This window comes from Miscanthus floridulus, chromosome 8 (genome assembly GCF_019320115.1).
Source record: "Miscanthus floridulus cultivar M001 chromosome 8, ASM1932011v1, whole genome shotgun sequence".
NCBI classification, from domain to species: Eukaryota; Viridiplantae; Streptophyta; class Magnoliopsida; order Poales; family Poaceae; genus Miscanthus; species Miscanthus floridulus.
This window is the reverse complement of record NC_089587.1, coordinates 93,513,042-93,538,841: the sequence shown is the minus strand read 5'-3', so window position 1 is coordinate 93,538,841 and position 25,800 is coordinate 93,513,042.

The window sequence follows — 25,800 nt, the reverse complement described above, 5'->3', positions numbered from 1 at the left end:
TTTCAAGTTGAAATTGTTTGAATTTCAAAATTTGAATCGTTCAAACAAAGTCCATGACAAGATGACCAAAATAAAAGTTGTACATATAGATGAGTTATACAACTTTTATGTTGATAATATTTTCATTTTATTTCATTTAATGTCATAAAATTGTAGTCGAAGTTTTAAAATTCAAATTTTTAATTTTTGTTTTCTATATTGTTTTGACTACAATTGTTTATATATATATTTCTTCATATATAGAATAATACAAAATATTATATTTGTGCATATACACAATTTTTTATATTACTTTGACTTTTTATGATATAAATAATATAGAATTTATATTTTAAAAAAATAGAAAATATTTGTAGGGGCGGTTGGATCCGGAACCGCCCCTAAAAATACATTTGTAGGGGCGGCTAGATCAGGAACCGCCCCTACAAATAGTATCGAGTATAAATAGGAAGAAACGCATGGGAGTCATCGTCTGGGCGCTGTCTTCTTCCTCCGACGCCGTCAGGCTACCCGCGCCTAGGGTTTCCGCCGCCGGTCCCGCGCCCGCCCACACTAGCCCCCGACGCTCGGCGTCCTGCACCCGGCCCTCGGCGCACGCCCCCAGCGCCGAGCCCGACGTCCCGCCGCCCGGCCCCCGGCGCCCGCCCCCACGCGCCGACCCCCAGGCGTCCCGCCCCCGCACGGCCGACCCCCGGCGTCCCGCGCCCGACCCCGGCGCTCGCCCCCGCGCGCCGACCCCCGGCGTCCGCGCCCGGCCCCCGGCGCCCCGCCCCCGCGCGCCGACCCTCGGCGTCCCGCCCCCAGCACACCCCTGGCACACCCCCAGTGTCTCGGCCACGCACGCTAGTGCACATCGTCCGTCTAGACCGGTAAGTGTCAGATCTCTGCTTGCTGATGTGTAGCTGAATAATGGAGGCATGTGTGCTGATAGATAGCTCTTGCTAATGTGTCTGCACTTGACCTGATTTTTTTATGGATGCATCTAATTTTTTGTGCTGCTTTTGGTAATCCCAGCCTGATAACAATATACCTGACGCCCTGACCCAGTGGCCCATGCTTGAAGCATTTTTATTGTGATGTATAGAAATGAACAGAAGAAAATAGATGCTTTTATAAGTTGACTTGATTGATTGCATGGCTTACATAGGATGTTCTCCTCTTATGCTGATGTCGTTCATATACAGGAAGAAATAGCACTTACAGTGTTACCACTAGTACTTAATGCAGTTATTTGTGAGGCCACCTTCCCTGATTCCAAAGCTCTATCAATTTGTTTTGGTTCTTATCTGGTAATTTTTAGTTGATACATGCTAATATGAAGATGATGAGTATTACGTGTTATGCATTGATGTTTCTTTTAGTCACTACTAAACTTCATTATGTGCTTATTATTGCTGATTCTGACTTCATTGAAGAGTTTGCATGCTTCTTAATGTTCTTTGCAACCACAAATCATTTCTCGTGCCATTGGTTGATTGAGGTGTGGCTTGTCTATATTTTTTTAACGCAGTGGCTTGTCTATATTCCTGCTTGCATTACGCTATTACCAAGACATCTAGTTTTATTCCTCGCTTTTTAGAAACTTCAGTTCCCAACAAATTGTCACTTGCCCCATGCCACAAGTCCCAGTTTTTGTTGTCACCAGTCTTGGCCAGGATAGCTTAAGCCATTTTTAACTGGCCTGTTGTCTTCCAACAATTCAACTCCTTCCTTCAATTATCAGAAAAATTAAACATAGCAACGTAAAATTCTCATACTATGTCTGATGGCCCATATATATTGGAAGGGAGCAGAGTCTCACTTTTTAGCTTTTCTATTTCTTTTTAAAGAACTTTTAACTTGTGTTGACTTATTATGGTTGCTTAGGTGCTGCCAGGAACCTTTCCAAGTAATTCTATTGAACAATGGATTCTGACCAGTACCCATTCCACATCACTCAAACGCTGCTTATTACAGTATTCCCTCCAGTTACAAAACAAAAAAGCAACAATTTGGGTATGAATATGGTCTCCAAAACACAACTTTGACCTATAACTTCTGTTGTAGTATATTTGTAACACATTGCTAAAGTATACTATTCTGAAACTAATTTTCGAGTCAAATCTACTTGTATCATTTTCTAATAACCAAACTCAACGACACACAAAATAAATCTAGGTTTCAAATGGTTGACTTCAGGTAACCCTAAAGAATTACTCTGTGCTGGAGGAAGTATTAAGCATCTGATGTTTGATTACAGCATTGAGTATCAATATCAAAGGCCTATTCTGTAAGAGTAAACTTGCCATACACGATTTTACAGAGGCTCTATTTTGGGTCCACGTAGCACTTAGTAGACATTATCCCAGAATGGAAGTTGTGGGCATTGCCATATCTTTGCAGTTGAAAGGATCAGGACAACTTAATTTGGAATGTTGATCGATATGGGATTAATACTCTCATCTTCGTATTTGTCATTACCTTTAGATGTGTACTTTCCATTCATATTCATCGGTTCCTCCTTAAATCAATGTGTTATTACTATTATCTAGTAATATGTTGTTAACATATGAGAACCTGGCTAAGAGAAGGAATGCCGCCTATCCCTCACCTTTTTAGTACAGAGAAGAAACCATGTCATTGTTTTTTAGGGAAATATTTTCATGCACAAACCATCGATACAACTCTGTTGCAACCAAGTAATTTGAACGTTTTGTTACATAAGAGGAATGGCTCAAGTGAGTTGCACATAGACCATTACTCCATCGCTTACGCCGCCAGCTTTATGCAAGTAGGAGCTATGCACTGTTTGCATTTATATTATTCTTCTTACATTGTCATTTGTCAGTATTATGATGATCCTCAAGTTTTAGTAAAAATTAAAAATACACTACTACTACCACTCTACTGCTACACTTACTCTACTCTACTACTTTCTACTTACTACTACTACTTGCTACTCCTAAGTGGCTGCTGCTCTTACTCTACTACTACCACTCCTCTGTTTTTATTTGCTGATATACTGCTGGTGTGTAGTGGCTGCTGCTGCTGCTACTACTCCTCCTACTCCTCCTACCACTACTACTACTACTCCTACTACTACTACTCCTCCTCCTCTTACTACTCCTACTACTCCTCTTACTACTCGCTACTCCTAAGTGGTTGCTGCTCTTACTCTACTACTACCACTCTACTGCTACACTTACTCTACTCAACTACTTACTACTTACTACTACTACTTGCTACTTCTAGCTACTAACTGTTGGCTGCTGTTGCTTTTTTTGTCAAATCTCCTAGGACTCGCCCAGGACTTGTTGTCCTATCTTTTGCCATCAGCTGTTGCACTATGTTTGCTAAGCAGCTGTTAGTTTTTTTGCCAAATCTCCCCTCTCCTCTCCTTTGTTTTGTCGATGATGAAATTGTCCAAGTCCATACATTATATGGAATATGAGCTGATGATCAAGAACTTGTGAGAAACTTGGCATCATTAGCAGCCGCCCCTACATTACCTTCTCCTCTCTTCTCTGTTATGATGCCTTGATGCTCCAAGTTCAAGATCAGATGATGATTGACATGTTTCTGAGGCCTCTACCACTGCTACTACTCTTTTTTTGATATATAATCTGTCATTATAGCACCTACTACTACCACTCTACTGCTAAGTGGCTGCTGCTCTTACTCTACTACTACCACTCTACTGCTACACTTACTCTACTCTACTACTTTCTACTCACTACTACTACTTGCTACTCCTACTACTACTTGCTACTCCTAAGTGGCTGCTGCTCTTACTCTACTACTATCACTCCTTCTCTGTTTTTTTTGCTTATATATTGCTGGTGTGTAGTGGCTGTTGCTACTACTACTACTCCTACTCCTACCACTACTCCTACTAGTACTCATCCTGCTCCTACTACTACTCCTCTGTTTTTTTTGCTTATATACTGCTGGTGTGTAGTGGTTGTTGCTACTGCTGCTACTACTACTACTACTCCTCCTACCACTCTTCCTACTACTCCTCCTCCTCCTCCTACTCCTCCTCTTACTACTCCTACTACTCCTCCTCTTACTACTCCTATTACTCCTCCCTATACTTGCTACTCTTATTGCTGCTCTTCTTTCAGTGATGCTCCTACTACTACTCCTAAGTGCCTGCTGCTCTTACTCTACTACTACCACTCTACTGCTACACTTACTCTACTCAACTACTTTCTACTTACTACTCCTAAGTGGCTACTTCTAGCTACTAACTGTTGGTTGTTGTTGCTTTTTTTGCCAAATCTCCCAGGACTCGTCCAGGACTTGTTGTCCTGTCTTTTGCCATCAGCTGCTGCACTTTGTTTGCTAAGCAGCTGTTGGTTTTTTTGCCAAATCTCCCCTCTCCTCTCCTCTCCTTTGTTTTGCCGATGATGAAATTGTCCAAGTCCATACATTATATGGAATATGAGCTGATGATCAAGAACTTGTGAGGAACTTGGCATCATTAGCAGCCGCCCCTACATTACCTTCTCCTCTCTTCTCTGTTATGATGCCTTGATGCTCCAAGTTCAAGATCAGATGATGATTGACATGTTTCTGAGGCCTCTACCACTGCTACTACTCTTTTTTTTATATATTGTTGTTTTATAGGACTACTTTGGTTTATAGCCCTTTTTGATTTCTTATACCTTCTCGCGTACCTAAAGCACACTTTCTTGCATCTATTAGAACAAAGCACGAAATAATGTCGCGGATACCAGACAGTGCAGCCCGATGCCCCGAGCATGATGAGCACCCAACCAATGAGGAGCAAGCACTAGAGGACCAGCTAACTCAGGAGCAGTTCGATAACGAGTTAGAAAAGGATCTAGAAGTGATGCTTACTCAGGACTAGTGTGACGAGGAGGAAGGGGGAGCAGAAGGAAGAGCAGGAGAGGCTGCTGAAGGTGAAGAAGAAGAGGATGATGATGATGATGACTCAGAAGAGGGATATGAAAGTCCCGAGGATCCTTTCCCACGTGAAGCCAGAAGGAGGCCAACGGAGGAAGATTTGGACAAGGATTTTGACCCGAACGAGGAGGTAGGGAAAAAGCCTTAGCTTGTAAATTTTGCTAAAGCTTTGGCTGTGTTACCTCTACTAACACTTTGACCTGTCGTATATACAGATCCCTCCTAAAACTCAGAAAAGACGACGTCGACGTCCGCGACATCTCGCTGGACAAGACGGAGTAGAGGAAAGGAGAGCAGAGGCAACAGCCACAGAGACGGATCATGATGCCTCTGCTCCACAAACTCAAGACACAACCATGACTACCAAGCCTAAGAGGAAACGAGGGGATAGAAAAGGAAATCTATATCCAGATAAGGCATGCTATGTGATAACGGAGGTCGGGCCAGCAGGGGAGATCCTTGAGCCGAAGGAATTAAGAGGAAAATTCCGTAATGCGATCGGGGCCCTAGTAAGAGATAAATTGAACCCAGCAATCCCTAACTGGAAAGAGGGTACCAGAGAACACAAAGAATGCACTATGGGATAGGCAGTTGAAGGTCAATTTTAGATTTTCGGAGGGTAAGCACAAATTGGTAAAAAATGCTATCAGGATGATGGGAGAGTCATTCCGACATTGGAGATCGGAGCTCAACATGAAGTATATCCAAAAGGGGTTAACTCCCTTCAACGAGTTTGGCAAAATAACTCCTAGTCAATGGGAGGAGCTCGTGGCAGAATCATCCAGCAGTAATCTTGAGTTTGATAAGCCAGAGACCCAAGAGGCGGTATCAAGGATACTGAAATATGCTGAAGACAAGGAGAAGGGCTCAATCAATCATTCCAGAGAGAGGGACGAGCTTAGCCTTGGCTTGGGAAACAAGGAGCACACAGGCCGCACCAGGGGGCTAGGGAAAAGGATGACCTAGAAGCAAGGATTCGAAGAGGACAGGCACATGTACAAGAAACATGGCCGAGACTGGGAGACTAATCTTGAGCTCCAAGTGAAGGCTCTAGTTGCGAAGGCGCTGGAGGTGCAAGGACTGTCTACGGAGCCATGGATATTAGAGACGCCGCTGGGAGAACTGGCATTAGTTGGCAGCCCTCCGAAAGTTCCTAGCAACCAAGGTTAAACTGCAGCCACAACCCCAGTCGATCGCATACGGGAACCAACTAGTTGCACCTTGGTGTTTCTCAGCGGCCGATAGAACACTATGATGGAGGTGGCAACGGGTGTGGCACATCCTCTCGGTGGCTTACACCACAATAATAAGATACCTCCGGACTACACTAGGGTCGAGGTGCATACAGTGAAGCCCGAGTTCATGCAGTGGAGGATAGACTACGCAACTCCCGAGGGGCTGGTGTTACTCGGAGACGTTATGGGGCAGTTCATCCTCTGGCACAAACGGGATATTATATTGACTGCTTCTTCGCCGCCTCCCCCTCTCCCAAATTTGGAGCGAGTTGTTGAGGTCGAGGAGATATTTTCACCGTCTCATGACCCCCACATTCCTGAGATGCCACATTCTTCCCCGTCTCCTAGCGAGCATGTGCCTGATGAGATGCCACAACCTTTTCTAGCTCGTACCGAGCAAGTGCATCATGAGATACCATAGTCTTCTCAACAAGCACAGCCGATACATGAACAACGAGTGCCTCCTGAAGAAGCTACAACATAAGAAGATGAGGACGTGCCTGAATGGGAACTTCGAAAGAAGCATCCAATCACCATAAGGCCAGTTTATGTTCCGATCAAAGACGTCTCGTCGGTGTCCAAGTGGTATTCCCATGACCAGTTCAAGCCTGAGAACCAAGTTAAAAAGTCCCATCACAGGGTTCTGAGGAGGCCGTCACTAGCAAACTCCACTAAATTGCAAAGCAGTATCCAAATGTTGATGCCATCAAATGGTCAAAAGATTACCCGAAAACATATGAAAGAGGCAAGCCCTTCCTACCAAACCAGGACATCCAGCGCCTACCACTTGGAATGAGAAGGTTCCATGATTGGTACTTGCATGTTCTCCCAACGAGCATAAATATCATACAAGCATGCTTTCCCACCGGCACATTTGGAAGCCCAGCCGGGAAAATTGCCTTTGACTTCAATGACATGCAAACATGCTTTCACCTGAGAGAAATGGAGATGAATCTAATTCGCACGTGGTGCCTGTAAGTCCGTGTCCTCCCGATATGATATGAATGTAATCTTTGAATTTTGTTGTAACTAACCCACGCCGTGATTTGTAGAATGCAAGTGCACATTGTCAAACAAATGCCAAGTGTGAAAGCCGGGTATGTGGACCCTCGAGCTATAGCCCAAACAAATTTCAATTACCCTAAACGATGGACACTTGATGCCAAAGAGCTAGCTGCTGCAAAGACTCTTCGGGAGAAAGAGCACATCCGTATGGCGAAACTAAGGGAAGAGTCCCTTAAGGTTACGGCATACATTGCCCTGGCTTTCAAAAATCTCCAACAACACTCTACTATATGGCTACCATACAACTTCGAGTAAGCTCAACTCTATACTTAAAGCTTTGTTCAATATATTTTATTCGATGCAAAAGAGCTTATCTAGTTCTATGATTAAATCCATGCAGCAACCACTGGATTTGTATAGCCGTCGATGTCGGGAGGAGCATGGCATGGGTCTTTGATTCATTAGATAAGGACACGGTGACATACAAAGACTTCATATCGATTCTCAAGACGTATACATATCGACAATCCTCATTAGCTTATATGTTTGTATACATACTTGTAACGTTCACCTTTGGATACTAACAAGTTATATTTGCTAAAATAATTCGAACAGGGCATTTATGTTCTATGTCACTAATCATCATGGAAGGCATGATCCAGCAAGGAAGAAAAAGCTGGCTATAAAAACACTATGTGCGGTAAGTGTAACTTACTTCTTCAGTACCCCATTACATGGCTGTCAAAAGCATTACTTAACATTTTCATATGTAAAACACACAGTGCCCCAAGCAGAAGCCTGGGAGTGTACATTGTGGATACTATATATGTTCTATAATGAGTAACACCGGTGCCTACAGGAGGCACCCCTTAAGGGTAAGTTTGAACCTCTTCACCTGTAGTATAAAAACTTCATAAATGGTATGAAATACTAAACCAAAACTTGTTCTCTTGAAGTGGAGAGAAGAGAAAGGAATGAAAAGAGACCCATACAAGGATGACCAACTCTTAGAGCTCGTCGGCGACCTTTGCAACTTTATATTGGACCAGATTGTACACGTCAGAGGCACCTACCATGACCGAGAGTCTGAGTTAGGCACAAATCCTCAGTACCAACACCTTCGTGAGACTGAAAGGCTAGCTCTAGGACGTTGATAACAATGTGTATGGAATTTTTATATTTAATGATGGATTGTATATATTCTTGTGAATTAGACTTGTAATTGTAGTTTATAGAATACTCTTGTGCTTGTAGTCACGGTCACGGGGCGTTCGGCAACGCGAACGCGGTTCGAAACGTTGGTCGCGGGACGTTCGGCAACGCGATTTTGAATTATAAATTTAAATTTTTTTTATGGGAAAACGTACTGTAGGGGTGGTTCTAGATTAAACCGCCCCTACAAATACCTGTTTGTAGGGGCGGCTGGTAATACGAGCCGCCCCTACAAATCAATTTGTAGGGGCGGCTGGAAATACCAGCCGCCCCTACAAATCTATTGTAGGGGCGGCCTGGGAACCGCCCCTACAAATACATGATTTGTAGAGACCCTTGCGTAGGGGCGGCTGGGCAAACCGCCCCTACAAAGGGTTACCAGCCGCCCCTAGAAATGCTTTTTGTAGTAGTGAAGATTCTCTTTTGTTGCCAAACTGATAAGATATCTACTCGACAAAATATGTTTCTTCATAATACCAATCCATTGATAGAATCCTTGGGCAATTTTGGCATCAGTTATGAAAACAACCTACTTATACTGCAAGCTAATGGTGATGTTGTAGCACTTTTTCCCTAAAACTATTCCAAGGTTATAGCGATCATTGGGAACAATGGAAAAGGAGCTCATTAGTAGCTGCAACAAGGAGCACCAAGACCCTTCCTATTGCTAAGGTGGAGCTAGGAGAGAAAGGAAAAGGTAGAGGAGAAGAATATGGAGGAGCCATCCCAAGCCCTCTACCCGCAACCTTGGGCACCAAGCTTGGATTTGGGGAAGCTAAGGTAAGCTCCAAGCCTCAAACCATAGGAAGACAAGCTTAGGATCCATCCCAAATCTCACAAACATGGTACAATAGCCATTGATGTTGTCCTATTGCTTCACTTATGCCTAAACCCACCAATGCACCTCCTAGATGTGATGTAGGAAACCCCCAACAACCCCTAGGATCAAACCATGCCGACATAACTCGGTCTGCACTTGTGGCAAGCTCGAGATTGGTCCTCGGTGCCTTTGCTGACACTGACGGACAGTCTGCCTAGACCACTGGATGGCACACTAGAGCACTCCTCCCCCCTCCCTGACACTTAGATGCTTCTATTTAAAACTCGTGGATGGTCTGGTGGCACATCAAGACCGTTTGCAAGCAACAAGCCAAGCACTAGAGACATGTGATTCGGTGCTCTAAAACCGTGGACACGGTCTGGTGGATCACACGGATGGTACGCGAGAACAAAGCTTGACCACCAAAGGCAAGTGTGTTCTACCTTAATGATCACACAGATGCTACATGTGTTCACATAGACTGTGCGCTAGCCCTAGCGAGGATGCCTCTACAAAGTCTTAGAACCTCGCCCATGCATGCATGGATGGTCCACAAGGACACACCCTGAGCATAACAGACCACGTACACTATCTCTATAATGACCATATGGGCGGTCCACCTGCTCAATGGACATAATACAGTATCATGCGGTGGCGAATGTTCAGATTGTCGAAACTATCACGCACAATTGTTGATGCTTTTTGTGGCCATTGATATCAATGCAAAAGAGCTTGTTGGAGGACCTAGAGCTTGTTTGGATACCATGCAGCTAACAATTAGCCGCTAAAAATTAGATGAGGTTCTGTTTAGATCCACGACTAACAAATTAGTTAATTTCTTACCTACCACTAAACTAATAATTAGTTATTAGCTTATTTTTTCAGCTAACACGGCTAATATACAGTTAGTTGGGTGGATCCAAATAGGACACTAGTCGTCTTACCTCCATTGAGTAATTACTATAGGTTGTTCTTAAATCCCTTGTTGGCTGTATGCATCCAAAGGGAACTTATGTAGGTACGACTTGTACATTTCCAAACTTCTTCTCGTTAATATAAGCCAGGAACCGGTCCTGGTCTTTCAAGAAAAAGACTACTCCCTCTGTTTCTAAATGTTTATCGCCACGATTTACGTGCCGATAACTTTAACTTGATTTATAGAAAATATGTGCAATATTTCTATCTCCAAATAAATTTATTAAAAACTAGATTCAAATATCTATCAAATAATACTAATTATGTATCATAAATATTAATATTTTTTTAATATATATTTAGTCAAAGTTGTTTCTCGGAAAACGAAAACGTTAGGGACGGAGGGAGTACACACGAGTTAAAATGAGTCTAAAACGTCAAATAAATGTGACTGAGGTGCGTGTAGTATATAGCTACACTACTGGACTCCTGTAGTTTGTCGAGTGTCCGAAACACTCGGCAAAATACATAAAACACTCGGCAAATGGTTCGCCGAGTGTAACACTCGGCGAACAGCACTCGCAAAAAACTGTGACGACAAAGCCAACTTTGCCGAGTGTCTTTTATCGGGCACTCGGCAAAGCCTTTGCCGAGTGCCCGACACTCGGCAAAGTTGAAACCGAAAAAAACCCGAAAAAATAGGATTTTTACCCCAAAAAATAGAATTTTTTTTATCGATGGACGCCCCCACCAGCCAGCGTCCACCCATCTCCGACATTTTTCGCGTGAATTTTATGGCTACGCGGCCGACGCGATTCGAACCCGAGACCTCCCGCTATGCATGTACCTCCTCTACCACTACACCACACTCTCACTTGTGTCTGGATTCCGTTTTAGTTCCCAATATATTATACTAAACCGAGTATAAATTGCATGTTTGAGGCCCTAAACGAATTCAAATAAAAAAGTTGTAAACTACAAAGTTTCATGACTTTTCGAGATCTACACTTTTAGTTTAGGAAGTTTTTCCATCCGAGGTCGTTTACAAAATTTGAATTTTAAAATTTTGAAATTCAAACACAGTTTTGCATGACAAGATGTTTTCAAATCAAAAAGTTGTAAACTACAAAGTTTCATAACTTTTCGAGATCTACACTTTTAGTTTAGGAAGTTTTTCCATCCGAGGTCGTTTACAAAATTTGAATTTTAAAATTTTGAAATTCAAACATAGTTTTGCATGACAAAATGTTTTCAAATCAAAAAGTTGTCAACTACAATGTTTCATAACTTTTCGAGATCTACACTTTTAGTTTAGGAAGTTTTTCCATCCGAGGTCGTTTACAAAATTTGAATTTTAAAATTTTGAAATTCAAACACAGTTTTGCATGACAAAATGTTTTCAAATCAAAAAGTTGCCAATTACAAAGTTTCATAACTTTTCGAGATCTACAAAGTTTATTTTGGTTGTTTGGTCATCTGTTCATCCGACATGGTCGTTCTAACATTGTTCACAAATCTTATATATCTCTATTGTAGTTTCATAAACTACCAGAGAGATATGTTAGATTTGTGAACAAATTTATTTTCACTTTTTCGTATGAAGAAAAGACCAAAACAAACATTGTACATCTTGATGAGTTATACAACTTTGTAGTTGAAAACTTTTTGATATGAATTAATTTACTGCTTCAAAATATGCTTTGAAATTTTCTTTGCCGGGTGTAAAAAAACACTCGGCAAATAAGCTCTTTGCTGAGTGTCAAAAAAACACTCGGTAAAGAGACTCTTTGCCGAGTGTCAAAAAAAAAAAAACACTCGGCAAAAACGTTTTTACCGAGTGTCCAAAAAAAACACTCGGCAAACCACGTGGCACTCGGCAAAGAGCCGGTCTCCGGTAGTGCTAGGAGTATTAGCTAGCCACTATACATGAAGCAAAATCGCCGCGCTTGCTTGGCGCGTGCATGGGTCACCGGTCTAATCCGCAGCTTGGCGCGTATAGCCGCCGGCGGCTTGTATAGTCGCGGTGCCGCGGGAGCGCTTTCCGGGCGCTTATTGCATTGGGTGCATTTGCAAAGAGGATGGCACCGGCCACCGGCCTCTCGATCGAGTCACCGATGGCTACCCGAGTGCAAAGCCAGGCCAAGCGATTGAAGCCGGGCGTGTGCCTTTCGCTATCTCGCACGCATGCGCCAAGCCGCGCGCTGTTGCTGTCGATGTGCGCCACCTCAGAGCTATAGCCAACTTGCGCGCTCCGCTACGCTACGCTGCACGGGTGACCATGACGACGATGGCTACTACTTCGAGCTTGCAGCTACCTGCCGTTTGGCGCCATGCATCCACCTTTGCAAGAAGAATATCATCTCTCCCGATCCGATCACTGGGCCGGATGGTAACCCGTGCACTGTGTGTGCACAGCTAGTACCCCCTTCTCCATCTCCAAGTTGAAATTGGCATTTGGCAGACACAAGTGAGGTGCGACAGTGATAGAGGTGTAGGATGAGCTTATCTGGCTTGCTAGATCTTTACAATTTGTGACAAATCCGCTACAACGACATGTTTTCAATCCTGGTTCGTGCGCACGTGTACGTACGTACGTGGGGCCCTGCTATATACATATCGTCGTCGTCCCTCCACTCACAGATACTACTGCTTGACCTCCTGCTTTCAGCCACCTAACAATAAGGCCCCGTTTGGCAGGGTACCAGCTCCGGCTCCTTGCAAGGATCTACGCCAAACGGATATGTAAAAAGCAGATTCAAGAGGAATAGGAGCAAAAAAAAAAAGTAGTTTCTCTCGGCTTCTCCTTACCAACATAATACTAAGGGCTTGTTTGGCACGGCTCCTCCCGAAGGGCTCCTCCGGAGGAGCCGGAGCCGTTTTGGAGGAGCCACAAATTGTGGCTCCTCCAAAACGGCTCCGGCTCCTCTGTTTTTTACTGAAAAATGGCTCCTCCATGAAAACGTTTGGCAGGGCTCCTCTGGAGGAGCCGGAGCCGGAGCCGGAGAGGAGCCCTGCCAAACAAGCCCTAAGTTATCATGTACGCCTCCGAGGCCAATCTAAACTGAAATGAAATCAGGTGGGGGATCCTCTCCCCTTCTATCGACTTATAAAAAAAGGGCTCTAGTTCAAAAAAAAAAAGCTATGACTCCGGCTGACGAGCTAGAGCCGGAGTCTTTAGATGGAGCCGAAGCCTTACCAAATGAGATCTAGGCCTTGTTTAGTTGGCGAAATTTTTTGGGAAATGGTACTATAGCACTTTCGTTATTATTTAGTAATTAGTATCCAATCATAGTCTAATTAGGCTTAAAAGATTCGTCTCGTGAATTTCGTCTAAACTGTGTAATTAGTTTTATTTTTTATTTATATTTAATGCTTCATGCATGCATGCGTCTAAAGATTCGATGTGACGGAGAATCTTAAAAAATTTTGCAAAATTTTAGGAACTAAACAAGCACATAAGATATACGACACGGCTCTCCAACGTGATGTGGCGCGCGTGACGTGACGTGACATTTCATGTTTCCGCTCACAGATCTCTGTTGGACTATGGCGCATTGCATTGCTTCCGGTTGCGGCTACGATCTACTCCTATGTGATCGAGCGACAAAGCTACGTTGTTGCTAGCTCCGGGTCCTGCAATGGGATCATGGTAGATTTGGCATGTCAAAACGGGCCTTATCGCCAGTTCACCACTCATCGGTGCAGTGCAATGGTGCATGTACTCCTGCATGCATAGGAGTACTATATACTGCACTGCTAGTGCTAGCTAGCCGTCGCCTGGCTGGCTGCCTGTGGCTGCACTGCACACCCGAGGAGCGTCGTCCTTGTGCACTCGGCTCTCAAGATAAGATCGCCAAAAAGGCTGGAGGCACGGCCGGCCCCGCCCATGGGCACGACTGCACGAGCACGACGGCCGGCAAAACACAAAAGCGACGCTACAGTGGAGTCCATTCGAGCCCCTGCTCCCGGCGCGACACACGTAGTAGTACGTAAATGACGCAGTCCGCCCGGGCGCAGTGCAGTGGAAATAATGCAGCACTGGCACTAGCAGGATATCGAGCTAGCTAGTGAGCGCAACCTAGTAGCTGATAGATGTCTGCACACACTGGAGGCCAATCGAAAGGAGCGCGGGAAAGCTGCTTGGACGGAGGAGAGAAATAAACTGCTGCGACAGGGAGTTGGACGAAGTGGCTGAGGACGAACTGCTATCGATCTTTATATCCACGTACGCATCCAAGCACTGCATTGCATCCACTGATCGACCGCACGCACAGATAGCAGCAGCAAAAGGGGAGCACTGCTGCACATCCACTAGGAAAGAAAACATGGACATGGGATCGATGGAGAGAGACTGCAGAAATTGGAAATTCAGAGAGCGAGAGGAGAGAGCCGCTCTGCATGCCTTCACTTGGTGGTGCTGTTGAAGTGTTGAATCGCTAGGATCATAGATCTAGTCGGGGTGCTTGATGAAACAAAGACCTAGAACACGTTCTAGTGCAACGATAGGGGAGACAGAGAGAGATGGATGAGGTCTGACGAACCTGACACCGCGGAGGGGGTAAATCCAGAGGCCTTCATCGGGTTCGTTGGTGAAGTCTGAGCACGGGCAGCGACGGTCGGGAAAGACGTGTCGGAGATGCGGTGCCGGCGGTGGAGATCGATGACGGCGCAGTGCTGTGGTGGAGGTACTTCCCGTCACTGGCTGCGCCCCTCACTTAGATCGGGTTTAGGGTTTGTCGGTGGGGAGCTCGACTCAGGCGAACCTCGTGATTAGAGTCGCCGGCCCCCACCTCTTTTATAGCGCAGGGTGACAGGGGCCCTCCAGCCATGGTGGGCTGGACGTCCCCGATCAGGGCGTAAATCAAAGGCTCAACTAGGCCGTTGGGTCCAGTTAGGTTAGAGATCAATCTAACAATCTCCCCCTTGATCTCTTTCCATCTTTCACTTTCATATCATTTACTTTTGTTTATTCCATTACAGATTAGCGTATAGAGCATGTCTCATCGTCACGGTCCATTGTCGATAGATTTAACAACTACAACACACTACTCTGTTCTGAAATAGATACTTATCTTTGTGTCTTCTTTTGTCCATGAATTATAGGTTTTCCCTTAAACCCATGCCGGCTACATGTTCTCTAAACACGTTGGGTGGTAAGTCTTTTATAAGCGGATCCGCGAGCATCTTTACTGTACTTATATGCTCAAGACTTATGACTTGATCCCGGACTTTATCTTTCACAACATAATACTTTATGTCAATGTGTTTGGCAGCACCACTTGACTTATTGTTGTGAGCATACTGTACTGCTGGATTATTATCACAGTATAACTTTAGTGGTCTATAGATGTCGTCAACCACCTTCAAATCGGGTATGAACTTCTTTAGCCAGTTCACCTGCCCCGTTGCCTCATAACATGCTACAAACTCGGCATACACTGTGGACGATGTAGTGACGGTTTGTTTTGAGCTTTTCCATGAAATAGCTCCCCCTACGAGAGTGAATACATATCCAGACGTGGATTTTCTATCATCTCCCGCATAATCAGAATCTGAATACCCCACTATATAGAGTGAATCAGATCTTCTATACGTCACCATGAGGCCTTTCGTTCCTTACAAATAACGCAAGACTTTCTTTACTAATTTCTAGTGTTCTATTCCAGGATTGCTCTGGAATCTGCCAAGTAACTCAGTAACAAATGCCAAGTCAGGGCACGTGCATACTTGAGCATATTGCAAGCTTCCGACAGCTGAAGCATATGGAACCGCTTTTATTTGATCGATCTCATATTGGTTCCTAGGGCATTAAAAATCCCCATATCTGTCGCCCTTGACTATAGGAGCAGCTGAGGGACTACATTTATGCATACTGAATTTCTTTAAGATTTTCTCTATGTATGCCTTTTGTGACAGTCCTAATACCCCTTTACTTCTATCTCGGTGAATCTCGATCCCTAGAACGAACGAAGCTTCACCAAGATCTTTCATATCAAATTTTGAGGACAAAAACTTCTTTGTCTCCAGTAATAGACTGACATCACTACTAGCAAGTAAGATATCATCCACATACAGGACAAGGAAGATGAACTTCCCATTTTTAAACTTTGTATAGACACAATTGTCCTCTACATTCTCTTTAAACCCAAAATTCTTTATTGTCTGATCAAACTTCAAGTACCACTGTCTAGAAGCTTGTTTTAATCCATAAATAGATTTCTTTAGGCGACATCCCATTCGTTCTTTTCCTTCCATGACAAAACCTTTCGGTTGTGCCATATAAACATTTTCCTCCAAGTCTCCGTTAAGAAATACCGTCTTTACATCCATCTGATGTAATTCTAGATCGTAATGTGCCACTAATGCCATTATGATTCTGAAGGAATCCTTACATGAGACTGGAAAAAAGGTCTCATTGTAATCAATCCCTTCTCTTTGCGTAAAGCCTTTTGCCACAAGTCGGGCTTTATATCTCTCTATATTCCCTTGAGAGTCAAGCTTTGTTTTGTAGACCTATTTACAACCTACTATTTTGGCTCCTTTAGGAATTATCTCTAAAACCCAAACTTTATTGGCATTCATAGATTTCATTTCATCTTCCATGGCCTCAAGCCACTTTGATGAATGATCACTTCTCATGGCTTCTTCAAATGAGGTGGGATCATTCTCCATTTGAAATTCCTCAGTGTTGTACACTTCATAATCAGCAGGAATAACTGATTTTCTAACTCTTTGAGACCTTCTAGGGGCCTCCACATTTGGCTCATCTTCTATTTGAGGCTGTTGTTGCTCCCCCTCATGTGTGGCAATTGGATCTATAAGATCCTGAAGAACAGATTCCTCATCATCATTCATTGTTGCCACAGGCGGAATAACAACAAGTGCTGGCACCACAGTATCTTGTACTGTCGATGCAGCGACAGCAGGTAGTGAGAAAAATAGCTCATGAATCATCGGAGTGGGCGCATACACCCGCTTCTCTTCAAGGTCAATTTCTCGAGCTACCATGCTCCCCTTCATCATTTTATCCTCTAGGAAAATAGCGTGTCTTGTTTCCACAAACTTTGTATGTCTATCTGGACAGTAGAAACAAAAACCTTTTGACTTTTCTGGGTAGCCAATGAAATGGCAACTTACTGTTTTGGGATCTAGCTTCCCAATGTTTGGGTTAAATACTTTAGCCTCAGTAGGGCTCCCCCACACACCCAAGTGGTTTAGTGAGGGTACTCTTCCTGTCCACAACTCATACGGTGTTTTGGGCACCGACTTACTTGGTACTCTATTGAGAATATGAATGGTGGTTTTCAACGCCTCCATCCACAAACTCAAAGGTAAGGTGGAGTGAAAGGATCAAGATGCCCAAGAGCGAGGGATGAATTGGGCTAATTCTAAATTTCTTTGCAATAATTAAATCCTATGGTTAGTCCCAATTAACCCCTTGTGCCTAGAAAGTGTTTCTAATTGTTCTACCACACAAAAGACTTGCAACCTAAGTTCCAATCCTACTCTAGCATGGACAATTCTATGAATGTAAAGACAAGAATTGAATTGCTCAAAGTGAATGCTCAAAGTAAATAGAGAAGGAGGAACGCGGCGATGTTTTACCGAGGTATCGGAGAGTCACCACTCCCCACTAGTCCTCGTTGGAGCACCTACGCAAGGGTGTAGCTCCCCCTTGATCCGCGCAAGGATCAAGTGCTCTCTACGGGTTGATTCTTTGACACTCCGTCGTGGTGAATCACCCACAACCGCTCACAACTTGAGTTGGGTCATCCACAAGCTCTCCGGATGATCACCAAGCTCCCAATCACCACCAAGCCGTCTAGGTGATGGCGATCACCAAGAGTAACAAGCACGAACTCTCACTTGACCACGACAAGCCTAATGAGAAGGTGGATGCACACTTTGCTACTCTTGATCTTCACTAATGAGGGCTCTCTTTGGGATTCTCAAATCTCAATCACCTCACTAGGACCTTGCTCTTCTTGGCACTCTCTAAGGTGTTTCTTAGCTATTGGAATGAGCAAAAGTACCCCCACACACGAGCAGAGGTTGTATTTATAACACCGGCTGAAAAATGAACCATTATGTGCCTCTACGGGGTGACCGGACGCTCCGGTCATGTTGATCGGACACACCGGTCAGTACACCCCGAACTCCAGTGGTTAAGTGTTGACCGGACGCTGGACAACGTCCGATCAGCACTGACCGGACGCATCCGGTCACGTTTTCCCTTCACTGGAACCTTACTGATGTCGACCGGACTCTGGACCCCTAGTGTCCGGTCACTTGCTGAGCAGCGTCCGATCAGTAGCCGGAACCTGATCAGCGTCCGGTCAGCATTGACCGGACGCGTCCGATCAGGATTCTCCCTCTTTGGGACCTTACTAGAGTTGACCGGGCGCAGCGTCCGGTGACATGACCTCGCAGTGTCCGGTCACTTCTAGATGCTTTCACCTTGGTCAAATGAACTGACCGGACCCTGAGCCAGCATCCGGTCAGTATTTGACCCTCCATTCACTTCCAACTCTCGATCATATGTGAATGAAGTTTGCTCCATTGGATCAAAGGGCTGTTGTGGAGCTACCTAGTGCTAGTTTTAACAAGTGTGCACCACACCTAACTCACTAGACTCACCTAGGTCAAGCTACCCATTCATACCCCCCTTAATAGTATGGCCAAATGAAAAACAAAGTCCTAAACTACTCTAAGTGTCTCTCCAACTCCAATCGACACTTAGAACTAGTCCATCCTTAACCTTGTCGTCCATCCTTTGAAAACCGAAAATGATTTCCATCGTAGGGGCATGACAACCTTGATTGCCCATTCGATCTCCATTACCATGACCTAACTTAATTGTTTCTACAAAACACACGTTAGTCACAGTAATCACGTATTGTCATTAATCACTCGAAACCCAACTAGGGGCCTAGATGCTTTCAATCTCCCCCTTTTTGGTGATTGATGACTAATACTACCTCGAGTATGTGAAAGAGATGAGGTTTTAGCATGCTTGGTTCATATAAGCTTTTGGCAATAAGAACAAAAGTGTTAGGCAAGCTTATATGACCCAAGCCAACATGATGTACTCAAAAGATATGAAATTTGTATGAGTACAAGTAATAAAGCTCATTTGCATCGGAGTAAAACGCGGAAGCAAAGGCAAATGAGCAAAGCACAAGTGATATGACATCTAAATAATTCAAAGTAGAGAGCACACATGTCATATATCACGATCACGTAGATATCACTATGACATAAATAGTAGTAAACATGAATGCATAATGTATCACACACACAAATGCATAATAGTGTATCTCACATATAAAAACTCTAGATGTAATAGATAAGCTAATATAATAACTAAGCTCCCCCTAAGCCTAACATACTCGAACCCTCTCCCCCTTTGGCGTCAAACACCAAAACCTAAGGGTCGATCGATGAAGCTGCAGCGGATGAGCCGGGAGCTGAGGTACGAGGAGCGAGGTGGAACTAGGTGCCATCATCATATGATCCTGAGCTCTGGGTTGTCTGACCCCCTATAGCTGGTAGTGATGCTGAAGCAGTTTGGGTCGGATTAGGAACTGGTGCTGCTGTAGACTAGGCTAGTATAACTGAAGCAGCCGGCTCTGATGATGCTACTAAGGAGGGGAGCGTCTCTGTCGTCGCTATGATAGGTGCAGCCATAGAAGGACCTGGAGCATGCAGGTATGGAGGAGTGGGCTATCCTATCAACTCATTAAAGGTAGCTCCAAGACTCTTGGAAACTGAAGTGTCTGGCTCTAGCAGTGACGATGTCTGTGCCGGTGTGAAGCCCGTCTGGAGTGGTGTGAACTGCGGGGCTACCACTGGCGAAGCGAACCACTGGGACACCTGCTCTGTAGGTGAAGCATACTGGGCTGGTGGCTGTCCCTGACTCTGAAGCCCACTAGGTTGTAATGCTGGAGTCATCGAAGTGGTGGCAGGCTGACCAAGCTAGGGCGAAGCCTGTGGTGGTGGGGCCCCAATCGCTGCCACTATATGCTGCATGAATCCGAGAAGCTGCTGCTGCATGAGGATCTGCTACTGATGCATAGCCTGTTGCTGCTGTTGTAGAGCCTATGTCTGCTGCTGAATAACTAGATGTTGTCGTTGGAACTCGTCCTACCGAGTCTGGAACTGAGCAAATGTAGCAGCTGTCTCCTGAGCCTATCATGCCTGGTCCTGCCTCATCCGCTCAAGTATAGCAAGAAGAGAAGGGTCTGTCTGCGGGCAGGTGGCGCTGAACTGGAGCTACCGGCCTCAGCATCATGTCGTCATGGAGGCATCTGAGGAATGGGCTGATAGTCATCATCAGAACTGTCACTGGGCTCGCTAGTGACCAACCCCTCCTACTAAGCAAGCTCCTCCTCCTCTGTAGCTGCAATACCCTTGATAATATCATCCTGCTGGGCTGTAGTCTCTGGCACCTCTAGACGACGCGGCTAGCTAGGTGCCTATGGTGTACTATGGTGGATCATCTGAGTCGGGTTATAAGTAGGAAACTCTATAGTGGCACCATTGTACTCAGTAATCATCTCAGGCGACCTAACTATAATAGCTCTATGGATAAGGAATGTGATCTAGTGAGCATAGGGTAGCTGCCTATGACCTCTGAAGCCCTCAGCTATAGTGTCCTCCATCTCTGACAGAAGAAGATCCCAAATATCAAAAACTGTCTGCTGCATTAGAGAGTTGAGAAGCCATAGCTGTATCCGAGTCAATCCCTCTCTGTATCCCATCCTCAGAAGTAAAGTCCTCCTCATGATAGCCTCAATCACAGCGAGCAATGGGAGTAAGATCACTGGGGTTCCTCCTCGACCCCTTCGCCAAAGGGCTCTGTGAAACAGTGATGAACCAAGTCTGTAGGAGGTACCATACCACCATGAGGGCGTTTGGGGGGTGCGGTCTGTCCATAGCACACCTCATGGAGCCTGACTGGCTGCTCCTGAAGCCTGAGAATCTTCCTGACCCTAGTGCTTGTTGGCCGATAGTCTCTGCCACCGAATGCAAAGTGTATGAACCTGTGCTGGGGGTCAATCCATAGAGTAGCATAGAACTATCAAACCCAAGATGGAACATACAGGCCTGTCCATCTGATCAGATTTGTCAGCCCTGGCAAATAGGATAGATACGGGCGAATGTGCTCTCTAGCTACTGCTACTATAGACTCTATGTTGCACACTCTCTATGATCTGAAGATTGCTCCACTGTTGAGATAGGCATTATAGAAGTCCTCCTACAGGGGTATATAGAATCCCTTTGATGCTCTCTCATCCCATCTGGGTGGAAACCACACCTCAAAGTCCACGAACCTCAGCTGCTGTACCTGCTTGGCCATGGTGGACCTCAGGTCAAGATGGGTCACTAGAGGCGGACCCTATGGTCGAGGTGGTGGACGAGAACCCCTCCTCTGAGTGTTTTCCCTCGGCATGACTGGCACACGGGTACGACCAGAGCGGCGTAACTGTGGCTGTGGTGCCGGCTCTGTCTCCTCGGCCTACTCAGCCTGCTCACCCTCCTGAGACTGCTGTGCTGGCTATGGCTCCTGAGTCTGCTTCGCTGCCTATGGCTGCTGCTGTGGCACCCCCTGAGGTTGAACCTCATCAATGGCAACACGTTGTCCGCCAATCATGAGAGTCCTAGCTGGACCACCATGAAGGCGCTCAACTCGCTCAAGTGAAGCCCTCGCTTCTGGTGAAAGCTGATCAGCAATTCAGACTCCACTACGAGCGCCACCTCTCTCAGCACGCTCTGTGGCCTCAGCAACTACGACGGCTCTCGCTGTATCTGCATCTGGATACTTGCACTTCCTTACTACCAACTTCTTTGTCGCCTTGCCTTTTGGTTCTACAGGCTAGCAAGGCGGGGGCCTTGGATCCTCGTCACCGGGACCACCTCTGACATTCTTCATATGAGCCATCGGAAGGATCTGAGATGAATCAACTGTCGCTGACAAAGATCAACTATCACTTTCAAGGCTTGGCCTTGTTCCGCACTCGCGAGCTTGGCCCTGAGTTAACTGACAACTACCACTAACACCTCAATGGAACCAGCTCGCTGCACGATAGAATAGATAGGATATACAAATAATTTAGACTATGCATCTAGAGATACGAAACCCTAATAGAGCAAGCAATTAGGTACGAAGTTGAAACGCGGGCCTGCTACCTGGCGAATCCGATGAAATGGCGAGAAGAGGAACGACGTGCGAGGAACCACCGAATCATGAGGTAGGGTTAGGGTTCGCGGTGAGCAGTGAATCGATGGCCCTGGATGCAATTGAAGTTAGTGCTTTGAAACCGGTCTAGGTCACGGGCAAAGCAATGTGAGTGCTAGGGCATGGCCTTACCGGCACTGGGCGTGGGGCATGGATGCTATAGTGGATCTCGGCGGCGTGTTGGCACGGTGTGGTGCGGCGCAGGATGGTAGCATGGGCAGGCGGCGGCTGGTGGTGGTGCTAGCGATGCGAGGAGATGCGCGGGGAGTGGCGGTAGCGCGTGGGAATGGCGGCGTAGGCAGGTGGCTCGGGAGCATGGGGATCTGCTGCGACGGCGCGACGATGGCACGGCGGCACATGGATCTGCTGCGACGGCGTGGCGGCGTGAGGGAATGGCAGCGTAGGTAGGCGGCTTAGGGCGATGCGGCGGCGTGGATGCGGGGAAAAGAGTACGTCGGCTCATGTTAAAAAGGGGTCCCCCGCGGGATGAGATAGGAAACGGAGAAGAGTCCTGAAACCGCACGCAATCTATTGATCGGACGCTCCGATGGCAGCGACCGGACGCTGCCACCCAGCGTTCAGTCGATTCCAGAGAGGTCCAATTCCTCTAGAATCGCGACCGGACGCATCCGGTGGACACTGACCGGACGCAACCAGAGTCCGGTCAATACAACCTTTATCTTCTTCCACACGACTGGACGTTGAAAGCCTTCTGACCGAACACTGAAAGCCAGAGTCTGGTCACTCCTTCGTAGCAAGTTCACCACCTGTGAACTGACCAGACGCTGGACTCCAGAGTCCGGTGCAGCGTCCGGTCACTCTTTCTTCAGCAAATCTTCAAAGTCCTTCGTGCTGCCTATTCCCAATCAAGTCCCAACTTGAATAAGATCCAAATAAACACCAATTGGGACTGATAAGATTGACCTTTCTCAATCCCTCAAGTTTTTCAAAATATTTTGCCTTAGGCTATAATTCTTTTTAAGAAAATAGGCAATAAGAGGGCAATTTAAAGACAAACGTCAAACAACAATCATGCATATACAATGCAATACTTGAAAGTAAATCTAGTTGCTTGTCAAGTTTGATCCAAGGTTAAGCTTCTTCACACGCTTTTCGGTGGTTATCTTAACCATGTTAGACAAGCCCTATATGCATTACCAAAGATTTAAACATGTTGTATTTTACAATGCAATGCAAGGGACAACACAAGCTCATTTTTTAGTGAAGTTACTAAAATCAAGCACATTGAGCTCATTCCGTAATCTACAAAATGTTGCCTCATCTAGCGGTTTAGTGAAGATATCCGCCAATTGATCCTCGGTCCTTCCATCTTCTAGTGATATATCATTTTAAGCAACATGATCTCTAAGAAAGTGATGGCGGATATCTATGTGCTTTGTACGAGAGTGTTGAACCGGATTCTTTGCAAGTTTTACCGCACTTTCATTGTCGCACAAAAGAGGTACTTTATCTAGAACTACACCATAGTCTAGCAAAGTTTGTTTCATGTAAAGTATTTATGCACAACAAGCACCCACGGCAATGTATTCCGCTTCGGCGGTGGACAAAGCCACACTATTTTATTTCTTGGAGGACCAAGACACAAGTGATCTACCAAGAAAATGGCACCCTCCGGATGTGCCTTTTGTATCAACTTTGCAACCAGCATACTCCGAATCGGAATAGCCTACTAATTCAAATATAGCTCCTTTGGGATACCAAAGGCCAATGCTTGGTGTATGCTTAAGATACCTAAGGATTCTTTTTACGGCAATCAAATGAGTTTCCTTAGGATTAGCTTGAAATCTAGCACACATACACACACTAAACATGATGTCAGGCCTAGATGCGATAAAATATAACAAGCTACCAATCATAGAGCGGTAGAGAGTTTGATCAACCGGGTTACCTCCCTCATCTAGGTCGAGATGTCCATTAGTTGGGATTTGTGTCTTGATTGGCTTACATTCATCCATCTTGAATCTCTTGAGAAGATCATTGGTATATTTCTCTTGAGAGATGAAAATCTCTTCTCTCATTTGCTTGACTTGAAAACCAAGAAAGAATGTAAGCTCTCCAATCATTGACATCTCGATCTCCTTCGATATCAATTCACCAAACTCTTTGCATGAATCTTCATTTGATGATCCAAAGATGATATCATCAACATACACTTGACAAATGAAGATATGCCCATCAAGCTTCTTGGTGAATAGTGTGGTGTCGACCTTCCCAATAATGAAGCCCTTCTCAATGAGGAAGTCCCGAAGACGTTCATACCAAGCTCTTGGGGCTTGCTTAAGCCCATATAATGCCTTGGACAACCTATAAACATGATTAGGATATCTAGGGTCTTCAAACCTAGGAGGTTGATCAACATAGACTAGTTTCATTAATAAAGCCATTTAAAAATGCGCTTTTCACATTCATTTGATAAAGTTTTATTTCATGATGTGATGCATATGCAAGGAGGATACGGATGGCTTCTAATCTTGCAACCAGAGCAAAGGTCTCTCCAAAATCCAAACCTTCAACTTGAGAGAACCCCTTTGCAACTAGTCTTGCCTTGTTCCTCACAACAACACCTTGATCATCTTGCTTATTTCGGAACACCCACTTTGTTCCAATGACTCTTGCACCTTTTGGCCGCTCTTCAAGAGTCCAAACTTCATTGCGGGTGAAGTTGTTCAACTCTTCATGCATGTCATTTATCCAATCCAAATGTTGAAGAGCTTCTTCTACCTTAGTAGGCTCAAAGCAAGAGACAAAAGAGTGATGAGCAATAAATGAAGCAAGTTTTTGTGATCGAGTCATTACACCCTTTGATGGACTCCCTATGATGAGATATTGTGGATGGTCTTAAGTAGAGGTGTATTTCTTCTATTGACCACTTGAGGGGGAGGTTGTGGAGCATCAACATCTTGTGCTTGTACCACCATTTGTTCATGGGAGACATGAGTATCTTCATTTTCTACTCTCCAATCTTTTTCACCATCTTGTGGCACACTTGATGAAGAAGGTGGATCAATCACTTGTACATCATCTTCATCATCTTTAGGCTTGATGTCTCCAACCGGAATGTTCTTCATAGCCTCCCTCAATGGTTCATCACCTACATCATCAAGATTCTCATGTGCTCCTTGGGAGCCGTTAGATTCATCAAATTCCACATCATATGTTTCTTCAACCAAGCCGATGGCATGATTAAATACTCTATATGCTTTGGACTTTGATGAGTAACCAACAAGAAAACCAATATCACAACAGTCTTTGAAACTTTCCTAGGTGTTGCCGCTTCTTGTAGATGTAGCATTTGCAACCAAACACCCTAAAGAAGGAGACGTTCGACTTCTTCCCATTGAGCAACTCATAAGGTGTCTTGCCAAGGAACTTTTAAAGGAATAGGCGGTTTGATGCATAAGCATGCGGTGTTGATTGCTTCCGCCCATAGAGCTTCGAGGGTGTTG